This window comes from Orcinus orca, chromosome 12 (assembly GCF_937001465.1).
Source record: "Orcinus orca chromosome 12, mOrcOrc1.1, whole genome shotgun sequence".
In the NCBI taxonomy this organism is placed as follows: domain Eukaryota; kingdom Metazoa; phylum Chordata; class Mammalia; order Artiodactyla; family Delphinidae; genus Orcinus; species Orcinus orca.
Window position 1 is genome coordinate 45,106,291 of NC_064570.1, and position 24,924 is coordinate 45,131,214.

General features: G+C 38.8%; 1 protein-coding gene across 2 annotated transcripts in view; it reads left to right on the plus strand.

The window, feature by feature from the left end:
• Positions 1-24,924, plus strand: part of HS3ST5 (heparan sulfate-glucosamine 3-sulfotransferase 5) — a 287,090-nt gene that overhangs the window by 221,073 nt on the left and 41,093 nt on the right. The window contains exon 4 of one of the 2 annotated variants that reach the window (XM_033418623.2): positions 9,893-10,005. The exons of the other annotated variant lie outside the window; for it this stretch is intronic. The gene's annotated coding sequence lies outside the window, so the exon portion shown is untranslated. The remainder of the gene's footprint in view (positions 1-9,892; positions 10,006-24,924) is intronic. 2 annotated transcript variants of the gene reach the window in all.

The window sequence follows — 24,924 nt, forward strand, 5'->3', positions numbered from 1 at the left end:
TAGATACCTCACTGAATTCTCAGAATAATCCTGGAAGGTGGATATTGTCATCCTCTTATGACCGATGAATAAACAGGGCCCAGAATGCTTAAGTGACTTCCCCAAATTTACACAGCAAGTAACTGGAGAAACTTTTTTTTAATCCCAAATCTGCCTAGATGTACAGAAATGCTTTTAATCCCTATAGTATACTGCCCCTTACATGACCCTCTTCTAATTAGACACTGAACAAGAGGGATGAGAGATAGGAACACTCCCAATGCAAGTGGCTGGAAAAAGGAGTGAAATTGAACTTTTTGCATAAGTTTGTCTGGGGCTGACCTGAATTACTACTTATGAATGACTCACTATGAAAAACTTATAAAGGCTCTCAGTTTTATTTTCTTCTTACTCTCTTTTTTTTTTTTTTGCGCTACTTGGGCCTCTCACAGTTGTGGCCTCTCCCGTTGCGGAGCACGGGCTCCGGACGCGCAGGCTCAGCGGCCATGGCTCACGGGCCCAGCCGCTCCGCGGCATGTGGAATCTTCCCGGACCGGGGCACGAACCTGCGTCCCCTGCATCGGCAGGCGGACTCTCAACCACTGCGCCACTTACTCTTTTTTTTAAACGTCTCCCTCAACACTAAATTGTTTGCTTGTGCAGAATGTATATTTGGCGCTTTTTTCTTTGTGTATCCAGGGAATGTTTTTGAAATGTTGCTTATTACTGTGCCCTGAGGAACTGATGGTATTCATCATGATGAAGAAAGAACAGGAATATAAGATTCAAGCTGTTCTTTGATTAAAGCTTCTTAGATAGAATTTTACCTCAGAGCTTTGTTGTTTTAATGGCCTCCTGTAGGTATTTTTCTGAGAGTTCTCCGCAGACTTTGTTTCCTGGTTCCTTGTAGCAGTGCCTGTCAGCTTCCTTGCTGCATGTTTTTTACTTCAAAAGAAAGATGGATAATTTGCCTATTTCTGCGTTTTAGAGCAAGTCAAACAATGCCAAGTAGGCTATCGTGTGTTGACAAGGAGTCAGCAGGAAAGGCCAGTCAGGTAGTCATCAAGTTGATATATTTGAGGCTGTGCAGTCATTTCAGCCTTGCGTCCACTAAGTACTCTCTCTACGCTGTGGGATTCGATTAATCAGGTGGCATTCAATTTAGGGTCCCGCTTATGCCGTTTATTGTGTTAGTGCCTTAAACAGGAATATGTGGTATAAGACTCCATTACTGGAATAAAATACTACCTAATTACCAATTTCTTGAGAACCGCCTTTGAGGTAGATGATGCCAGAAAGAGAATACCTTTTGATCTTGCTAAATATTTAACTACTTTCATGAAATGGTAGAAAACTGGTTTTCTAGAATTCAATGATGCTTTTTTTTTGCTGAACCAAAATCAAATTTTATATGTTTAAAACTATTTTTGATATATTGTCCTAAATTTTACAGCTAATTTTCTGAGAATACTGACACATTTTTAAATGACCTTTAGAATTCACCTTTTAAATTGTATGCATTAGGATGGGAATTTCTATTGAAAGACATAAAGTTTCCAAATTGTATGTCCTGTTCTCAGTTGAGGGGGACCTGTTAGATTACTCTTGATATGTGATGCTAGAAAAGCTACAATACTAAGTCTTTCTGAATATATTTCAACTTCAACAGTGTTTTCTATTTTTAAAAGGAAAATAAAATCATTTAATTCATTGACCATTTTACATATTTCAGTTGAATATCACATCTTCCAGAGAAAAATCAATTACATTTTATTTTCTTTTCCCAGACTGAGTTTAGTGCCAGTCTAAGACACATAAACTTATATCCTGGCTGCCTTGCTTAAGAAATTCCTAGTAAAAGTCGCCACCCCAGCAAATTGCTTATTGTCACACAGCTAGAATCACCCCATAGACCACGCTTTGAAATGTTGCATCTTACTTACTTATTTTATAGGACATTTTCCTTACTACCATCAAGCAATTTGCTGCAGAGAAATATGCCAAATGACTGAAAACAATGCAAATCTGAAAATCAGTAGTTGATTGTTAATAATATGGTCCCTTTATCTTCTGAAAGAGGAGACACATTTCAATTCCATTGTCTCAAATGTACCAAGAAAGAAGGATAATAATGTTAAAGCCTTTGTGTTGTTTTTTCCCCACTATCAGGGTTTATTTTTCATCAGCTAGTACTACTAGATTTTAAAAAGGAGGGGGTGAGCTGATTTTGAATAGATTTGGTTACCAGACAACTGAGCCACAGTAGTGGAAAAATATAAGCTGGAACATTTTCAAAACTCATTTACCTAAATATAAATATCAGTCTGATATACAAAAAACAACCCATATCTTCTTTTAGTCTCGTATGTGTGTGGGCACAGGGAGTGAGTATGGTTAATTGAAGCGCTTGTAGAATAAGGACTATGGGCTGAAAGAAATGAAAGAAATTGATGACTCAGTGCCCGGGCTTTCAGCTTGGCCTAACCTGCATCCTTGGTGCCACCTGCACTACTGGGTTTCTCCTTCCCTCCAGTTGGGAAGCAGTTCTCACCTACGCTGGGTCTCTGGAGCTGGGACTGTCAGGGATGGTCAGCCCTCAGAGCACCATCAAGAAGGACAGAGTCTAAAGTATTAGGTCCTCAGTGGCAAAGTCAATCACAGAAAGAGCTAGACAAAAAAGCAGGGACAGCAACTGGAAAACTCAAAGCTAGGGAGTTCAGAGAGCCTTCCAGAGGCAACTTGAAGCCAGGGGAGGAAGCTCTTTGTGGCAGATTCCCTCCTGGTGAAAGAGATGCTAAGGGCACTGCCAGCTTTGATCTCCACCTTAGAGAGAGGACATGGTGGTGACCACAGTAAAGATAAGAAGGGAGGCAGCTGCTATCCTTACATAATGCTTGAAAAAAAAATCCAGAGAGCAGTAACAAATTCTCCCTGGTGCATCCTAGCAAGCTCACCAGGTCCTAAAATCCTAGGGGGAGAAAGAAACATTTTGCAGACATCAAATATCAGCGAATGCAAAGAGTTATTAAATTTCCAAAGGAACATTTTGTATTTGCAAGTAAATGTGTTCCTTACAAATTACGTGTGAGCAAGAATCCATAACCAAGGAAAGACCCATTTCTTTGGAGAAAACGAGGGCTGGATTTCTGAGCTGGGCATGAAGAAGGTCAGAGCCGCGCATTAGTATGCCGAATGGTATAATGGATCTGTATGCTTGTGGTAAAATGTTAATTGTGCTCAGAAATTGGTTTAGCTGGAGAGGAGAACTTGTGCTAGTTAGAAACAAAAAACAGACCTTGAATATCAGGCTAAAAAATTTGGTTTTGATAATTGGACAACTATTAATTAATTTTTATTTCCCTTTTCTTGACACTTTTTGAAAAATTTTTCTCTTGGGGATGGACCTTGTTCTGTTCACTTTTTTTAGAGAAACTTCTGTTTTTGGTTATTCAAACTCTGCCATGAAGGAACCTCAAGCTGTTTAACCTTGGCTCAGTTTTCTCATCTCTACCATGAAAGTCTTGGGCTAGAATATTTCTGAGATCTCTTTCAATTTACAATTGTGAGTCTGGGCAGTTTACAAAGGTAAAGAAATGCTGTGCATATCCAATTGACACTGAAATAGGGAAAAGTTGTTTTCACTTGCTTAATGACTTAATTTCTAAAATTAGATATCCACATATTGAGAGTTCGGTGAATCAAATGTTACAATCTTGTGTAACGGATGATAATATTATGACCCATGAGTCATCCCTGTATCTTTCCTTCTGTGCCCCACACTTTACTGTTCAACACACACTCCTCCAAAGGTGGAAAATGTGTAGGTGGTGGAGGCCCAGCTGATTTTATGTATGGTAACGTACCTGTAATACATGTTAACAGAAGTGTAGTTTAAACATCCTGGGTGATTTTTTCTTCCAAGCTTATGTTAACAAGGATTATCATGAGTTTAAAAGGGAAAACCATGAAAATAAAGCACATAGAGCTAAAGACATTAGAAATATCTAATGCCACAGTCATTTCCTACTAAATATAATCTACCATCCTGTTGAAAATGAATTTCAGAGAGTTTTCCAACTGGATGCAATAAATGCATGCTTTCTCTCTCGTTCTGTCTCTCCTCCGAATTCCCCAGGACTTATGAACCGTAGACCCACTTTTATAAAGGTGGAGATTGTGTTATTCACAGCTATATCCCCAGGCCCAGACGATCTTCCAAAAAGTAGAGGCTCACTATAACGTGTGATAGATGACAGAATGTTTATGTGAAATGGTGAAATGTTTAAGCACAACCCCAAAGGTCAGCCTTGGAGGATGGCATGGATCCTGCTAAGGTGACTCCTGAAGGGCTCCAGACAGTCAAGGCATGACTCTAAGGGCTGGTCAGACATTCTGGAAACTGTCAGTAGCAAGACTGGCTAAGCAGAGTGGCAGAGGATCCCAGCTGGAACTTTCTTTCAGCATTGCACGAACTGGGCTCATCCTCGGGGACAGGGGCTGGTGTCTGGACTGGGCCAGGGGAGAACCCAAGTCTCATTAAGAAGGGAAGCAAGGATGGAGAAAGCAGCAAGCCCTGGCATCTAGCCCCCAGTCTGGGCCCGGGAAGGACCCCCAGTGGGTAGAAGGTAGGATAAGCTGTCATAACTAGGATCTAATACTAGCTAACTTCTTAGTCACCACCATCAAAATGTTATTTTTTTAACCTTTGCTAAAAATAAACAAATGTACAGATAAAGAATAACAATTTTTTAAAAATAAACTTTCAGTTTCTTTCCAAAGACCATGGCAAATATCTTTAAGGAATGATACTATAATAACCAAATACTGGAGGTAACCTAAATATTCAAATACAGTGCTTGGTTTAAAAAAAAGTGGAATAACCATGCACTAATACTATACAGCTATGTAAAATTATTTTTAAATATTCTTTAACATTTTAGCATGTTATTAAGTGAAAAAAATAAGGTAATTAGTAACTAGTATTGCATTTTTTATAGAAAGAAAATTTAGTTTATTTACAAAGAAAACAGTTTAGAAAGATATAAGCCAAGATGTTACCAATGTTTTTTGTTTCATAATTGGATTACAATTTTTTTTTTTTTGCTTTCCTGGAACTCAGTTTTTCTGTAATGAACATGTATTACTGTTTAAATAAAAATAAGGCAACAAAAATATAAAAGAATTAACAGTAAATTTTTCCTTGATGCACAGGTTACAGAAAGACGTCTGAGCGGAATGTCTCATGTCTTTTTAAGTCCTTAGAAAGGGACTGCTCCTCTGGCGTGTGTCAGTGTTCACTGGAGTGAGCGTTACCACAGAAGCCTCTGGCACCGAGCTTTCCATTTCTGTTGTAGCTAAAAAACTTAGAACATTATTATGTGATACATACACTGTGGGTCAGAGCAATAATACAAAAATAATAAGAGTAGTTTTGCTTCAAGAAATCCAACTTAATTTAAGGTGACTGAATTCCGATTTATAAGCCTGAGGTATATTAGAGTTTGAACACTTTTTGTTTCCTTTCAAATCTACATTAATATTTGGCTCAACACTCAGAGGGAAGCAATTCAGCACCAAAGGTGCAATTTTTCTTCCAGAATGCTAAAATCAATTTAGCTGTTTGGCTTGTATTAAGTGGTGGGCTATAATCTCAGATGCCAAATTTTCCTCCAATCAGGTGACATTACTGGGACTTTTGAAAAAAAAAGTGAGAAACTTCCCTGTTTAATTCTTGGAATTCAAGTTCTGAAGAAAAAGAACTAAATGTTCCTAAAAGGAGAAAGTTTCTACTCTCAGCTATAAATATATAAAACAAGCTTGATCATTGCTTATCTTTGTAGAGAAGATTTTATTATTTTACCTAAGAGTATTCCTTTTCCTGTGTTAAATTTGATTTCTAGACTCTTTCCTGAAAAGCAACTTAGTATTTTGCATGTGACTTACTAGAAAGATTCTTAAAATATGGCTTATAAATCATTAATGTTTCATCAGTTTCTAAAATCATCTTCCAGTCAAACTAAAAAAAAAAAAAAAAAGACTAAAATGTAATCACACAAAAATGTTTTTTCCCTGTGGAATGAATCCATTGTCTATTTAGAGCACACACACACACACACACACTAAAATTCACATTTCAAAAATATAAAAAATGGTATCACGTAATCTTAGAGTTAGATATGAAAGGCATCAAAAGTGTTGCAAGTGTACAGATATTGAAATCACAGAAAGTTGATTTCAAGTCCCATTTTAGCCAGTCATTGTTTATTGTATAAATGTACAGCCAAATTACTGTATCTCCCTGAGCTTCAGTGTCTCCTGTTTAAAAGGACAGTAACCCCTATGCAGCAGGCTTGTAAAAATTAGGGAAACAATTATGCAAAGTCCCTGTCATAATCACTAGCAAATACTCAGTATGTAATAAGTGCTAGCTGAGGGCTTGTTTATTATCTGTTTGTTTCACTATACTGTAAGCTCCTTCAGGGCAGGAACTATAGTCTCTTCGGACCCTCAACATTTTAGCACAATTCCTCTCTCCTAGTAGTTGCTCAATAAATATTTGTTGAATAAATTAATGGAGTAGTATAATATCCTGCAAGGACTGAGGGTTCCTACTCAGGATTAATTGTGACTTTGCTGGAATGTAATATAGTAGATTATGCCAGATTTCCAATTCCTCTTAAATTTTATGATTTTGTTATCATAAATATCTTTTCTCTAAATCTTTTGTATTCACTTCTCTAGAAGCTGGAGTATATTTCTATGTCCAGTGTTTCCTATTTTCGTTGTTCTTTGTTTTCCCATGTTTTCCGATACTTCCTTAACCTTAAGCAATTCTTCCTTACTGAGCCAATTTAATTCTAATTTACATTTCTTCTCACAGCCTCCTCAGCTTTTGAAGAACCGGAATGTTGCTTTTGAAAGGTCGTTTTATTTTCTGCATAAGTCAAGAATTTGTCAGATTCTGCCATTTTATCAGAACAAATTTTTTTTTTGAAGTATAGTTGATTTACAATGTTGTGTTAGTTTCAGGTATACAACATAGTGATTCAGTTTTTTTGCAGATTATATTCCATTATAGGTTATTACAAGATATTTGGTATAATCCCCATATTGTACAGTAAATCCTTGTTACATATCTATTTTATGTATAGTAGTTTGTATCTGTTAATCCCATACCTCTGATTTGTCCCTCCCTGCCCACCCTCCATCCCTCTCCCCTTTGGTAACCATAGGTTTGTTTTCTATGTCTGAGTCTGTTTTATATAATACACTTGTATTATTTTTTAGACTCCACATATGAGTGATACCATACAGTATTTGTCTTTCTTTGTCTGACTTTATTTTACTAAGCATAATATTCTCTAGGTCGATCCACATTGATGCAAATGGCAATATTTCATTATGTTTTATGGCTGAGTAATATCCCATTGTATGTATATACACTACATCGTCTTAATCCAATTTACCTGTTGATGGGCACTTAGGTTGCTTTCATGTCTGGGCTATTGTAAATAGTGCTCTAATAAACACTGGGATGCATGAACCTTTTTGAATTAATGTTTTTGTTTTTTCTGGATATATTCCCAGGAGTGGAATTGCTAGATCATATGGTAGCTCTATTTTTAGTTTTTTAAGGAAACTCCATACTGTTTTCCGCAGTGGCTGCACCAATTTACATTCCCACCAACAGTGCAGAAGGGTTCCCTTTTCTCCACATCCTCTCCAACATGTGTTATTTGTAGACTTTTTTTTTTTTTTTTTTTGCGGTACGCGGGCCTCTTACTGTTGTAGCCTCTCCCGTTGCGGAGCACAGGCTCTGGACGCGCAGGCCCAGCGGCCATGGCTCACGGGCCCAGCTGCTCCGCGGCATGTGGGATCTTCCCGGACCAGGGCACGAACCCGCGTCCCCTGCATCGGCAGGCAGACTCTCAACCACTGCACCACCAGGGAAGCCTATTTGTAGACTTTTTGATGATAGCCATTCTGACAGGTGTGAGGTGATAGATGCCTCATTCAGGTTTTGATTTGCATTTCTCTAATAATCAGTGATGTTGAGCATCTTTTCATGTGCCTGATAGCCATGCGTATGTCTTCTTTGAAAAAATGTCTATTCAAGTCTTCTGTCTATTTTCTGATTGGGTTGTTTGTTTTTATGCTATTGAGTTGTATGAGCCATTAGTATATTTTGGATATTAACCACTTGTTGGTTATATGATTTGCAAATATTTTCTCCACTCTGTAGCTTGTCTTTTTGTTTTGCGATGGTTTCCTTTGCTGTGCAAAAGCTTTTAAGTTTAATTAGGTCCCATTTGTTTATTTTTTCCTTTTATTTCTTTTGCCTTGGAAAGCTGATCCAAGAAAATATTGCTATGATTTATGTCAAAGAGTGTTTCGCCTATGTTCTCTTCTAGATTGTTAGTTTCGTGTCTTACATTTAGGTCTTTAAACCATTTTGCGTCTGTTACTGTATATCGTCTGAGGGAATGTTCTAATTTCACTGTTTTACATATGGCTGTCCACCTTTCCCAGCACCACTTGTTGAAGAGACTGTCTTTTCTCCATTGTATATGCTTGCCTCCTTTGTCATAGATTAATTGACCATAGGTCCATGAGTTTATTTTTGGGATCCCTGCAGAACAGAATTTTTGACACATATGAAATGGTAAAGTCTCCCAGTGGTGGTCTGACCACCATGCCAGTTTTACCATCTGTGTTAGGAAGGCATTTGGCTGATACATCCAGATAAGGTCATCTCTTTACTCCTCCATTTTTCTTCCCTCAGAGACTGTGCATTCTACTTTTCCCTTTAGGTGTGTGGACGTCCATTCAATGTGTACCTTTTCGTATGCCTTGCTAATCTCTTATTCCCTTTAGTGTATCTGTTCCTTTTGAACAAGGTGAACTGTATCAGTTAAGACAGTATATATTATGCTTTGGTTACAAACAACCCACAAATCTAAGTGGTTTAAAATAAACTTTTTTCTCTGTCAAGCTACATACTCAGCATGGGTTGGTGCTCCTCTGTTCCCTTTGGCCTCAGTTTAGTATGAGGCAAACAGACAAGGTACTCCTGGAACATAGTCAAACAACAGCCACTATGGGAGAAAGAGAACGATCAGTGACACATCTCACACTAGCTCTTAAAGCTTTCACTTCGAAGCAACATCTGTCATTTCTGCTCATATTTCAATGGCCAGGGTAAGCCCTATATCATTCCTGTCTTAAAAGGGAATGGGGCAGTACCCTCCTACCACCTGTCTAAAAGAAGAACTAGAAATAACTGGGAAAGAGATTAATGCCTAAGACATACATCTTTCTTTTCTTTTTTTTTTTTTTTTTTTTTTTTTGCAGTACGCGGGCCTCTCACTGTTGTGGCCTCTCCCGTTGCGGAGCACAGGCTCCGGACGCGCAGGCTCAGCGGCCATGGCTCACGGGCCCAGCCGCTCCGCGGCATGTGGGATCTTCCCGGACCAGGGCACGACCCCGCGTCCCCTGCATCGGCAGGCAGACTCTCAACCACTGCGCCCAGGGAAGCCCAGACATATATCTTTCTACCAATTCATTCTGGCCATGCATCCTGTCCCACCTGTGGGAGCTCATACTTACTTCCATACTTTAAAATTTCAAGTTTGCTTACTTTTTTAACCATACACTTTTGATTAGAAAAATGGGAACCAGTAGTCAAGATAATAGTAAATAGTGGTAATAACCCCATACAACTGCTTTATTTATATACAGATTGTTTTTAATACAGTTAACTCCCATCCTTAAGAAAGCAACTGTTTGAGAATCACTAGTCTACTAAAAAGAACATCATACTCTTAAGACAAAACACAAATTTGCCCTCTTATTTCTTCTTTGTATGTCCTGCCTAACTACAGATCAACTTCTTTCTCTATGTCATTTTTTACAGTGAAAATTGTGTCTACCTCTTTTGACATGTGGGAATGTCTAAGTCAGCAAGAAGTGTATACTTGCCCCCTTAGACCCTCAACAGTACCTAAAGGTCATCTGCCTTGAAGACTGGTAAGTCTGGTCATAATACAGAAAACCCAGAACTAGGGGAATAAAGGAGTTCTCCTTGTCACAGAGAGAAGGCTTTGTGAATGTTAATGGCAGCATTAATTCCCTCTATGACCTGAGGCAAATCACTTAATTGCTAGCTGTCTTCCTTTTCTGGTCCAAGGATAATATTAACATACTCCTCTAGGTCCTTGAGGCATAATATATAGATTTGATTGCAAAGGCATTTTCAGAATATGAGACAACTGTAGAGACATTTGATGTGCTCTGAATTGCCATTGTTGCCTACAATTCTCCTCCTAGAGGTGACTGTCTGGCCAGAGAGAGAAATGTCTGAGGCCAGAGGTAGTTCTATAGGGCAGAGATGTCACTTCCTGAATTCCCAGGTAGACAGAGTCATGGATCTGTTGTGGATTATATCTGGGCTGCTGGATGCACTGATCTTCCTGCTTTCTTCAGGCATTTTTCTGGTTTCTATCCTAACCATTTGGCAGAAGAGATAAAATTCAAATTAGTCCTTTTTTTGCTGAGTATATTATCTCTAGAAAAAAGTTAGATTGGAGAGCTGGTTGTAAATAATACTATGCTTTGAGTTTAGAGTAATGATATGTTTATTTGGCATTTAATTGTTTGCAGAGTGCTTTCGCAGCACATATAATCTTATTTGAGCCTTACCTTATCACTCTGTGAGATGGGCATCATCCCAAGTCACAAAAAAGGAGAATGAAGCCCAAAAGATTCAGTCTGTTGCCCAAAGTCGCCACACTAAGAAATAATGAACTCAAACCCAGATTTTATGATTCTGCATGGAGTAATCTTTTATTCCATTGTTCCAGGCTGCCTCTGTGTTTTTGGCAGACATAGGTGACACCCAGCTATAAACCATGATCAGGTGGAACCAAGATAGGGTAGGAAAGGAGGGAATTGATTGAACAAGCAGGAAGGAACTTACCATTTAAAGCCAATTACAGGTTTCTTTTGCTTAGAAAATGAAAGGAACTAACCATTCCTTCAAGATTAATCTTAATATTCTAATGAATTAAAATTAATTCAGTTAATTAATCAGTTTTTCTCCACCAGAGCATTCAGCCAGAATGGGGAGGGGAAGATCTTTTTAATTTCCAGTAAAAATGATGACTTGATTTCTTAGGATGATGGTATTAGCCAATGACTCAACTCCATCTTCCCCCCAAAAAAAATAATAGAAATAAGGAGAGTTGATTCTCATTCATTCATTATGCATTCATTTACTACCATTTGCCAAGAAGTTTTAGTCTAATAGGTGGAGGAATGGGGAGAAAATAAGAAAACAAAGGATGATACCAAAACCCGAAGGAAAGGTCAAGAAAACTTCTTGGAAGAGGCAGCCATTAAGGTGAATTAAGCTGTTACTTAACCTCATGGCAGGAGAGTTAGTTGGGTCAATGGTGGGGAATGGAGTTCTGGATATGAGAACAGTAGTTTAAGTAGCTCTGCATGGTAAGAGGATGGGGAAGGAGGCAGGAGTAGAGTGAGATGGGCTAGAGAGGTGAGCAAGTGTCCAACCTTGAAAGACCTGGATGCCCTGCTAAGAAATTTCAACTTTATACTTATGCTGTTGGAGCCACTGACAAATCTGACTAAATCAGAAAGGTCTATGGGGCAGGTGGATTTGGGGGCCTGGTAGGTCTGTCAGCTGACCTGAAAACATCCAAAGAGGTTGTTAGTGAAATCCAAGCAAAAAACGACCAAGAGAGGTTACGGTCTTTGCTGCGTATCATTTAGCACATACACAGGCAGATCAGAAACTAGAACCCAGGTGTCCTAATTCCTAGGTTGCCATTATTTCCCCATCCCACAGTGCTTTCCTGTCTCTGGCATTTTCTTTCTTTAGAGAATTCTATTCCCTTTGAAATGTGTGCTAGGGTGCTAGAACAGTTTTTAAAGTAATCTCATTCTCTACTGGAACTAAATATTTATCATGATGATGTTAACATTTAGACACTTCTCACCGGCAGTTCCATCCATGTGATCTTATTTGGTTTTCTTCTGAGAATACTAAAGCTATTTTTACTTCCTTGGGTAAAAATAAAGATGCCTTAAATTTCTCCAGCTAAATATTTCAAACTTTAGGCTTTGATTTTTCTTTATAGTTTAGTTGGGAGAATAAAGTAAAGCAGTTGTTTTATTTTATTCTTTAGTATCAAAAGATAACTGCTCACTGTTAATGAGAATTGTAGGGCCAGTTCAACTGCAGTGATAAGTTCAGAGCATAAAAGATCATATATCAACATGACCTCACTAACCTTCTCTGTACTAAATGACAAACTGCTAGAAATAGCCTTTGGATCAGGTCACAGACACACTAAAATACTTACCCTTCACTACAGAACTCTATTGAACCCTATATATCATTTACCACGTTCGATCACAGAAGCCTGCTTCAATGCTAAACAGAATTTCAATCAAAGTATAAAAGGAGAGATAACTTCCTTTGAATACTGCAATTTCTGATATGATTGAGCATCTCTTTGCACTTTTGAAATAATATGGGGAAAGATCACAACTAGTTCCACTGTGCTTTCTGCATTTGTAGAAAGATTGTGCTATAAGGGAAAGAATAGGGTTTTAGAACCAGTGGGTTCATCCTGGTGTCTATACCTCACTTCCCCCTCCCATAAGAGGTTAACATCATATCATTGCTATTATGATGTTATTACTCTTTTCTTAACAGCAGAACTAGACTCAGCTAATAGGGAATTGGTTAAGCTTTTTAAGAGAATAGTGTGATTCAACCGAGGGGTTCTAAGACTGCCAGCTTCATGTTATACATACTTAACTACACACACTTCATCCCCATCTTCAAATAAATGCCATTATTCCTTGTTTTGAATGTGTCTATAAGTGACTTTTACAGTCTAATTAGAAAAATCAGGATCTTTTTTTCTTTTTTTTTGCTCTCAGTACTTATTTTTATTTTTTTTAACATCTTTATTGGAGGATAATTGCTTTACAATGGTGTATTAGTTTCTGCTTTATAACAAAGTGAATTAGTTATACATATACATATATCCCCATATCTCTTCCGTCTTGCATCTCCCTCCCTCCCACCCTCCATATCCCCCACTTCTAGATGGTCACAGAGCACCGAGCTGATCTCCCTGTGCTATGTGGCTGCTTCCCACTAGCTATCTATTTTACATTTGGTAGTGTATGTATGTCCATGCCACTCTCTCACTTTGTCCCAGCTTACCCTTCCCCCTCCCCATGTCCTCAAGTCCATTCTCTAGTAGGTCTGCATCTTTATTCCCGTCTTGCCCCTAGGTTCTTCACGACCATTTTTTTTCTTTTTTAGATTCCATATATATGTGTTAGCATACGGTATTTATTTTTCTCTTTCTGACTTACTTCACTCTGTATGACAGACTCTAGGTCCATCCACCTCACTACAAATAACTCAATTTTTTCTTTTTATGGCTGAGTAATATTCCATTGTATATATGTGCCACATCTTCTTTATCCATTCATCTGTCAATGGACACTTAGGTTGCTTCCATGTCCTGGCTATTGTAAATAGAGCTGCAATGAACACTGGGGTGCATGTGTGAGAAAATATTTGCAAATGAAGCAACGGACAAAGGATTAATCTCCAAAACATACAAACAGCTCGTAGTGCTCAATATCAAAAAAACAAACAACCCAATTAAAAAATGGGCGGAAGGCCTAAATAGACATTTCACCAAAGAAGACATACAGATGGCCAAGAGGCACATGAAAAGATTCTCAACATACTAATCATTAGAGAAATGCAAATCAAAACTACAGTGAGGTATCACCTCACACCGGTCAGAATGGCCATCATCAACAAATCTACAAACAATAAATGCTGGAGAGGGTGTGGAGAAAAGGGAACCCTCTTGCACAGTTGGTGGGAATATAAATTGATACAGCCACTATGGAGAACAGTATGGAGGTTCCTTAAAAAACTAAAAATAGACCTACCATACGACCCAGCAATCCCACTACTGGGCATATACCCTGAAAATCAGGATCTTAAATAAATTACTATCCTCAGGGAAATGAATATACTCTTCAACTACAATCGTTCTAACATTCATGTGTTATTTTCATATATTTTTCATGTGTGGAAGAAATGTTTGGGGAGGCATAAAATCCTTGAAAAGGTTGTTGAACTTCATAGTTTGTCAATGGGTAATTACTGAGATTTCACATTATACATAGCATTTATGCATTTGAGTTTGGACAGGCACTGTGGCTCACTCGAGAAACAAACGGAACCATATAGACACCATCCTTACATTTATAAATCCTACAAGGGTAATAGAGAAGATGATTTGCTGAATGAATGAATGAATGACCTTTGTTTTCACATAATCTTTTAACATGAAAGGAGTATATATATATATATATATATATATATATATATATATATATATATATATTTTTTTTTTTTTTTTTTTTTTTTTTTTTTTGCGATACGCGGGCCTCTCACTGTTGTGGCCTCTCCCATTGCGGAGCACAGGCTCCGGACACGCAGGCTCAGCGGCCATGGCTCACAGGCCCAGCCGCTCCACGGCATGTGGGATCTTCCCGGACCGGGGCGCGAACCCATGTCCTCTGCATCGGCAGGCGGACTCTCAACCACTGCACCACCAGGGAAGCCCTGAAAGGAGTATATTTGCCTATGTCAGAGTCTAAATTACAACAAAACAACTGGTCAATAGAATTAAAAGAAAAATTATCTGTGTGGTTTTAACTTTAGCTTTCTCCCTAAAGTTTTTGCCATCTCCTTAATATTAACCCCTTCGATTATATATTGTACTATGATTAATTCATTCAAGAAAGACAAAAATCAAAGCATGAATATTGTACCGGTCAGAAAATCACATGTATAACACCAAAATAGACTTATTACCTTCACACAATCAGATTTTTAAAAAACAGTTTTCTAAGTGGGAAAATACGTGACTTTATATAATGCCAAATGACATATTGAAGCTTTACAGCATTCCTGTTTGTGCAGCCCATGCCATAGGAGGTCAATTTATTATGGAGTTTCATTGGCTTTTCAACAGCTAAGTCTTTGAATGGTCTCACTGGATCTTCACCAGCTAAGCCTCTGTCGAAAATCTTTTAAGAGTTTGTGCCATTACCATCAAGGAAACTTCAGTAACATTCTCTTCTATAAATCAGAAATGGGAATGATTATTCCCCTGCTCATGGCTAACATAACAGCATGATGGATAAGATAGAACATGGAATATGTTGTTTAGCATGGAGGAAAGGGAAGACCCAGTAAGATAAGTATTTAATATTCCTGACTGCATTAAAAATCCATCAATGAATTAAACTACTCATAGAGAACCTGCTACATACTTGGTGTTGTAGTGATTTAAAGAACTATAAATTGTTTCCACCATCAAGATTATTCCATTCTAATCTGAGAAATCAAACCAATGTATAAGCCAAAAATGCAGAGTCAGCCCAAAGCCCATCGTTGCAATGGCAGAACAAAAATTAAAATACAGGTGCCCACAGGTATGTTGTTCATTTGAGATACTTGTTACTGTCATCAGTCCTGTCACAGAATCAACACAGAAACAAGACAAAGATGGATGCTGTAGCTGCCCAGCCTGTTTTCTAATGATGTCAACTTTGGCCAGAACTGCCGCAAGTTACAGGAATGCTATTTTCATACTACTTCCAAGGACAAGTAAATGATCACTTGAAAAAGACTCTGACTTGCCCAGACCTTCCTTTAACCAAGTTAACTCTGGAGTAGAATTTGGTATGTAAGAATTAGTCATAAAAAGTCATTGGAAGAATACATGCCTTGCATGTATTTTGATGGAGCCACACAGACAATAAGTGAATAAAGGGATGAATGAGAGTTTGGGTACTGATACATGCTATGAAGAAAGTTTTTTTACCGGCAGTTTAACAGAACAACCTCAGGCTTGTTTGGATAGGGTCACTGAAGCCTTATTAAAAGAGGCGACATTTGAATTGAGACATCAATGAGGAGAAGACAGCTATCCAATGAAGTGGAGGAAGATCAATTCAAGCAGAAGCAAATCAAAGTCCCTGAGGTAGGAACAAACTTGTTTAATTTGCGGACAGAAGAAAAAAGAAAGGAGAAAGAAGGTCAGCATGACTAAAGTAAACAAAGGGAGGAGCTGTAGAAGATGAGATGGAAAAGTAGACAGGCGTCCAGTCATGTAAATTTTTGTAGCCCGTAGTAGAGTCTGGAATTTTTACTTTTGAAGTGGAGAGACTTTTGAAGATGGTAAGTGAGGAGATAGCTGAATCTAATCGTCACTTTAGAGAAAAAACCCTAAGTCTATAGAGTAGTGGAAAGTGAGGACAGGTTATTGCCTCCATCCCGGTGAGAGATGAAGGGGAACTGGACTGAGTCTTAGCATTAGAAATGAGAGAAGTCACTGGACTCAGGACATACAGAAACTTCTTGTGCATTTGGATGTGTCATGTGAGGGGAAAAGTGGAATTAAGACGTCTACATGTTTTGCCTGAGCTGCTGAGTTAATGCTGCTGCCTTTAGGGAGGCCTCTGAAAAGTTAAGAGGGAAGGGATCTAGGGCTCAGTGGAAGAGACTGGCTTTCGACTGGCTCGTGGACAGTTCATCCACTCCATGTGAAAGGCAAGATGCATATGTAGCAATGGGAGCAGATTAGGGAAATGGTGGGAAGATGCTGTATTTCCCATCTAGAATCATTTTTCCTATGAAGAAACAAACACAAGCTGAGAGTAAATTGAGGAAAGGTAGTGTTGGAGATTTGAGGAAAGAAAAGATATGAAGTAATCACCTTAGAGAGGGAGAAAGAGAATTTATAAAAAATGTGCTAAGATTGATTGGAAAGGTCAAGAGGTCAGTTCTGATATGTAGTCATATTCGAAGGGAGGCCAGTTAACAAGGTTGTGTAATTTTTCCAATGATCAGCTCTGTGGGTGCTGGCAGAGAATAAGTAGATCGTTGGGTTTAACCATGGGTATTAGTTTCCTATTGCTGCTGTAACATACCACAAACTTAGGGGCTTTAAACAACACAAAGTTATTATCTTACTTCGCTAGAAGTCCAAAAATGGGTCAAAAATGGGTCTCATTGGGATAAATTCGAGATGTCAGCACGGCTGCATTCCTTCTGGAGACTCTAGGGGAGAATCCATTGCTTTGCCTTTTCCAGCTTCTAGAGTACATTTCGTGGCTCACTGCTCCCTTCCATCTTCAAAGTCAGCATCTGGCTGGTCAAGTTCTCATGCTGCCAACAGTCTGCTTCTCCCTCTCTGCATCCCATGTGGTAACCCTGGGCCCACCCGGATAATGCAGCATAAGCCTACATCTCAAGGTCTGCTATTAGCAACATTAATTCCATCTGCAACTTTAGTTCCCCTTTGCCATACACTCTAACATATTCACACTTGCAGGGATTAAGTTGTGGACATCTTTGGGGAGCTGTTATTCTGCCTAACACCATACCAGTCTCCTCTAGCTGCCATAATAAAGAACCATAGACTGAGGGGCTTAAACAACAGAAATTTACTTTCTCACAGTTCTGGAAGCTGGAAGTCTGAGATGAGGGTGTCAGCACAGTCAGTCTCTGGTGAGAACGCTCTTCCTGGCTTGCAGACAGCTGCCTTCTCACTGTGTTTTCACACAGCAGATTGAGAGAGAAAGAGAGAGACAGAGAGGGACAGAGAGGAGAGGCGGGGAGGGAGCTCTGATGTCTCTTCTTATAAAAACACTAATTCTGTGGGATCAGGGCCCCACCCTTATGACTTCATTTAACCTTAATTACCTCATTATAGGCCCTGTCTCCAAATATAGTCCCATTGGGGGTTAGAGCCTCAACCTATGAATTTGTGTGAGGGGACACAATTCAGTCCATAACATACACCATGGTTGGAGTTTTGACAGGTGAAATATAATGAAGAAAAGGAAGGCGGGTGAGAAACTTGAGTGTTTTCAAGGAATGGTTATAGAGCTGAACTATAGAATCCAAGCTGTAAGCAGAGAGTGAGGGTATGAGAAGGATGGTTAGAAGGAGGCAAACTTGTAATATCCGGGAATAATGGATCTCGATGAGGTTGGGAAATTTCTGGAGTGGGAAGACTGGAATCAGTAAGCTGGAAGAATAGGAGGTGATGGTCAGAGGGCAGAAGATTTTAAAATGGAATTTCAGAGGCTTGGGGTAATTGGAAATGGCAAGGTTTATGAGTTTTGAAAACTGAAGAACCCAAAGAAACTAATAACAAGTCATTTTCCTCCAAAATAAGTCAGACACCTAGTATTGACCCCAAGAAGATAGTAAGGTTCCTGGGTGCTTTTTTTTTTTTCAAAGAACAAGTGCAGTGTATCCATTTTGAAAAGTTTCACATTCTGTTCCTGGTCCCAGGACCTGTCTGGAAGAAGCCCCTCCTCCAGCCTCAGCAGGGTGGGAGGGGAGAGCAGTGCATGGACAGTGATTTCTATCACCCAGGGAAGCAGAACCCAGAAGATGGATGCTCTGTGTGAGGAGGATATCCATCCTATTCAGGGACTAGTAAATGACTTAGAGAATTATGTGTAACGGCTTCCACTAAAGTGTGGCAGTGTTATTTAGGATGCCTTCTATGGTACCTATAGAATATTTTGTACCTAATTTCCTAAAGATGTTTCTATTTTGAACTTAAAACTGTTTCATGCTTTATTTTGCAGTACAAATATGGGCCATCTCATTGCAGTGTTCATTGAAAGATTTCTCTCTAGTCTAGTGTACTATGCCCAGAAAGCATTGAATTAGTTCTGCTGTCAAAACCAGTACAAAATCGTCTGAGGGGTGCATAGTTTCCATGTCACATTATTAAAATAGCATTATTTTCTTCCAGGTCCATGCATATACTTTTTTCTAAAGCATTATAAAATGACAGCTTACTGAAAACAAGAGGCCAGGTCTGCATGTCCTCTGTAATTTGGGGGTGAATATGAGTTGGATGAGAAACGTACTGAATAAAATCAGATAATAAATGGAATGGTACATTATGTGTTCTGAGGTCAATAATTAATTAAATGTAATTATTGCAGTGATATTATTAGAAAATAAGGATTTGCCTTGTACCTTTGGAGAGAATTTAGAAACAAAGGTTTGGCTGTTTTAACTAGTTAGAAACTAGTCCATCATGTATCTTTTACATATATTATTAAAATAATAGACGCCACTACATTATGGGATGTGCAAATACAAGTTTCACTTTCAAAACATTCATGTGATTATTTCCACACTTCTAATAGCCTCACGTGTCTCATTCCACCTCACGCCCTTTTTTCATTCTCTCATATCCACCCTTCCTTCTTTCTTGCAGCTTTTTAATTTTCTGAACATCTTGTGAAGCCCAGCTTTTCCACAGAGATTTCTTTGACCCTGAGACCCACACACAGCTCATCTCTGGCTTCCTTTTGGCCTGGGGTTAGTACCACTATTCTCAATGCAAATGGCCTCTGTTGACTAATCTTAACATTTTACAATTTAATGTCTATAAGGACAAATTAAATCACATTCTTACAGAACCAGCCTGGCCCTGGGCACAGAGTCAGGCTCAAAAGCATGTTTTATTTATTGATTCAATGAATAACTGATGCATGCCTCAACTTTCCACCCCAACTCAGCCATCCCAGCCACCAGCTTGAGATTCACTTAGTGATGGCAGTGGTGACAGAGCAGGGAAATAAAACAATGTATAGACTCTAGGCCACAATTGTATATTTCATAAACAATTTTAATTACTTTTAGACAGATTAAAGAAGAGTAACAGAAAAACAACACAACTCTCCAATAAGCACTTATCTAGCAAGAGGTCATCATCTAGAAGGGTAAATGTTCTATATGTATATGGGTACACATGTAAATGGCATCACTATAGCTCACCATTTCCGAGTCCCTGCCCTCAAGAAGCTGACAATAATTCTCGCTTGAGAAAAGACATTGCATGTTGAGAGAGATTTTTGCTTATGCTTTCTATAGTTCCTACTAAAATGTAAGCTCCATGAGGGATTACAATACTATGTCTGTATTGTTCATTGTTGTAGCCTTAAAAACTAACACAATACCTGCATACAGTAGTCACAAAATACAGTTAAATTAATGCCAGATTGCTTTTTAACATACAGGAGACCAGGGGTGAGGGGAAGGGCAGTCACTCTAAGACTGCAAAGGTAGCACACACTGCTGTAACCCAGTGTATTATCAAAATCTTTGAATCAGCAGCAGCCGCGGATGCCATCCTCAGAGAGGGGGGAGCTATGAGGTCCAGGGAAGCCAATCAAACCAGGAATCAAGACCCGGCTGAAAAGGGAGGGGAGGAGAGCTGCCCTACATTGGGACAGTCGATGCCCATTCAAACCAAGTCTCAGTTAAGGCTGGCCCTGAATTTTGCAAGGGAGGATTACTTAATCCCAGGTCCCAGTGGACAGGCAGGTGGAGATGAGCTTCCTCAGTCAAAATTGGCTTCTGGGGTTCCCTGGTGGCGCAGTGGTTGGGAGTCCGCCTGCCGATGCAGGGGACGCGGGTTCGTGTCCCGGTGGGAGGATCCCGCGTGCCGCGGAGCGGCTGGGCCCGTGAGCCATGGCCGCTGAGCCAGCGCGTCCGGAGCCTGTGCTCTGCAGCGGGAGAGGCCGCAGCGGTGAGAGGCCCGCGTACCGCAAAAAAAAAAAAAAAAAAAATTGGCTTCTGAACTAGAGTCAGACTGGATCTATAGGTAGAGCTTCTGGAGGATTTCACTCCGAGTAAGGCAAGGAGCCCTTAATGGTCAGCAGTTTTGTCTCTTGGTGTGAAAAAATAATATATACATACATACATACAAACACCTTCCACTTTAAACTTCTAATAGATGCAAGGGTCAGTTCTCTTAGGAGAGAAGTAGAGGAATGCTGTATACATTTTTTTAGCAGCTTTAATGAAGTATAATTGACATACAATAAACTGCACGTATTTTAAGTATACAATTTGATAAGTTTCAATATATGTCTATACCAGTGAAACTGTCACCACAATCAAGATAGTGAACATATCCAGCATCTACCAGAAAGATGTCCTCATGTTTCTTTTTAATACCTTTGTGCCAGTTACTGATTTATGGCCTCTCAGCTGCAAATGCACCCTTTTTTGCCTGCTCAGTGAAAAAGGACCTGTGTCAGTAGAGGATGCTGGAGAGTTATCCCAGGAAGAAAGAGGCTTGCTTCTAGGTTCTGTTTCATGCACCGAGCAGGCTTCTACAGCATGTGCAGGGCCAAGCTCCTGCAGTGCCTAGCAGCCAGCAGCCCCCCGTGGCCAGAAGCTTCCCACGGCGCTTCCTCGGGCACTTTCATAGCTGAGTGCCTCCAGTGAGACATGTCCAGGGAACAGCTCCCCCTGGCACCGTAGAGGATGGATCTCAATCAAGTTGCACCCGTGCTGCACCACAGCAACTTCCTTTTGTTATCCAGTGAGCCAAAGCTGCACCCTCTCCAACAAGGTCTGTGTCTCAACCATGGGAGGAGGAGAGGTGGCAGTGGGGCTTTTACTCAGATGCTTGCTCCATCTCAGCGTTCAGGGTGATAGCTGCTTCTATATCGCTATTCCTATAGAGTCTTTATTACCTCTTACTAGCCGATCCCTGGTTACTGCAATCTCCTGGTATAATTAATACTTCTGTGTTTTAAACTTTCTCTGTTTGAATTACTGTGTTCTTTCCCTCTCCTGATTAGACCCAGACTGACTATTAATCTCTCCATCTATCTATACCTTCCTATATATCTACGTATCTACTACCCTCCTAACCATCCCATTTTGCTGCTTCTCCCTCCCCCAGGCAAACACTGATCTGCTTTCTGTCACTATAGATTAGAATTCATTTTCTAGAATTTTATATGGGAACCCAAAGATTTTCTCCTATGTTTCCTTCTATAAGTTCTATAATTTTAGGTTGTACATTAGGTCAGTAATCCATTTTAAGTTAATATTTGCATATGGTGCAGGGTACGGGTCCAAGTTCTTTTTCGAATATAGATATTCAGTTGTTCCAGCACCACTTATTAAAAAAGATGATTTCTCCACTAAATTGCTCTGTACCCTTGTCAAAAAGCAGTTGTCCATATATATGTGGGTTTACTTCTGGACTCTCTTCTGTCAATCTATTTGCCCATCCTTATACCAATGCCGCACTGAATTAATATAGCTCTATAATAAGCCTTGAAATCAGGTAATATTAATCCTCCAACTTGGATCTTATTTTTCAGATTTGTTTTGATTATTGTAAGCATTGTGGATTTTCATATGAATTTTAGAATCCCCTGGAAATTTCTACCAAAAAAAATAGCATACTGAGATTTTGATTGAGATTATGTTGAGTTTATAAATCAATTTAAGGAGAATTGGCAGCTTCGCAATATTGGGTTTTCCAACCCATGAGCAAGGTATACCTCTCCATTTGTTATTGAGACTTCTTTAATTGCCCTCAGCAGTTATATGCTGTTTTATAATTTTTGGTGTACAGGTTTGCATATCTTTTGTCAAGTTTATTTCTAAATATTCCATATGTTTATGCTATTGTAACAGCATTGAATTTTATATCGATCATTGCGAGTATATAGAAATATAATGGATTTTTATAAATTGAACTTGTGTTTTGCAACCTAAGTCCACTTATTCTAGTAGCGTTTTTATAAATTCTGTCAATCTTCCTCCATAGATAATAATGTCATCTGTGACAGTTTTACCTCTACCTTTTCAATCTGTCTCTTCTTTTCTTGCCTTATTGGAATGGCTAGAACTTCCTATACAATGATGAATAGAAATGGTGAGAACAAACATCCTTGTCTTGTTCTTGATTTGGGGGGAAAAGCATTAAATCTTTCATCATTAAGTATGATGTTAGCTGAAGGTTTTTCATAGATAAACTTTATCAGGTTGAGAAAATTCCCTTCAATTCCTTATTAGCTGAGAGTTTTCATCAGGAACAGATGTTGGAGTTTGTCAAATGCTTTTATAGCATCTATTGAGGTGATCATATGGTTTCTCTTTTTTAGTCTATTACTACGTAGTTATATTACTTGATTTTCAAATGTTAAACCAATCTTTCATTCTTGGGATAAACCTCACTTGGTCATAATGCATTTTTTTAATGTTTTTCTATTTTTCGTCTCAAAAAGGCAGGAATTGAAACTCATGGGAAGAAAACAAAAAGCCAGGAAAATATGGTGTTTCCTTCTTAATTCCTTACTCAGTTTTTTTTTTTTTTTTTTTTTGTGGTATGTGGGCCTCTCACTGTTGTGGCCTCTCCCGTCGCGGAGCACAGGCTCCGGACGCGCAGGCCCAGAGGCCATGGCTCACGGGCCCAGCCACTCCGCGGCATGTGGGATCTTCCCAGACCGGGGCACGAACCCGTGTCCCCTGCATCGGCAGGCGGACTCCCAACCACTGCGCCACCAGGGAAGCCCCCTCAGTTTTAAATTACTCAGTCAGTAATTTGAGCATTGGGGAAGATTATAACCTATGTTTGCTTCTCATTACTTCTCAGTATAATTTCTAACACAAGACTTTTTGTGCAATTTCTAAGATGTGGTTAATGGAATTATTTTTAATATGCCGTCTGCTGGTCTTTTAATTTTAGCACTAGTAACAGAGACTAAGATTTGGTAAAATACATAACAACCTTATAGAACTTATATCTTACTTGGTAACTTCTCTCCAACAGAAATAATGCTCAAAGTAGTTTTTCCTCATTAATTATTTTCTAGGAATAGATGATTGTATACTTTCTCAGAACCTTGTCTTCATTTCCAACTTTTACATTGTACCTTAAATTTCATAATTACCATGAACAATTGAATTCATGTATAAGCTTCAATTGTATTTTGGTATAAGCTTCAACTCTAACTAGCAAGGAATTTTTGTCGAAAGGGAAGTTTCAATTCCATCCTAAATATTCTCCTGTATTATTTGGACACCACTTCTGGGCAGTCATTTTACCTGTGGCTGCCACAAATCAGGACATCATTTTTATGTGTTTCATAAAAGAGGTAGTTCTAGATGATACGTTAAAAGTATGGATATATATCTATTATATGTAGTTTTGCTCTATACTATTATTTATAGAAAAATACAAATAGAACATATAATGAGTGGGGAAGGGTGAGTGCCTTTTATGTAAGTCTTTTTTTGTTGTTGTTTATTCAGTTGAAGGGACATTTAAGGAATGCCAACTCAACACAGGGTTCTTAATAGTATTTCTTAATTTGTTATCCCTCTCCGAAATGATGGTATTTTATCATTTCATTCGATAGGTCTATTTTAACAGAGAGATGGCTACTCTTAGATTAGTCATATGATGGATGATAATGTAATTTGTTTCATTCAAGTAGGGAGAGTTTTTGCATTTCTAGGAATCCCATTATCCTTAAAACTTTACCCAATTTTCTTCTTTTCATGAAATTACCTCCTTAGCTTAATTACAAGTGTAGTGTTTTCCCACAAGCAATATAATATCTACTTATCCTAAACACCCCAAAGTCAAGAAAACTTAGTGTTAATAAAATTGATTCATTCAGTTCAGATCAAAAGCAGCATTACAGCTTACTGGTTAATCAATGTAAATTTTGCTAATGCCACAAGGAGTCGAGTCCATTTGTAAAAGAACACGTGTGCAACTTATTTCATGAAATTGTATTTTCTACACAATGTTAATTTGACCTCGCTAATAAGATAGTTTTGTGAGACAAAAAAGAATATTTCATTAAAATATTCTAATTGTTTTATGTGAGATGTGTCCAGATAAGGAAGGAGATGTGTACAGTATTATGTAGAAACATTTGTTGACATAGAAAACTGCCTGAGCTCTTTGTGTTAAAAGCTGATCAGCTAGTGCTTACAGCAAATGCATAGAGTTCATCCTA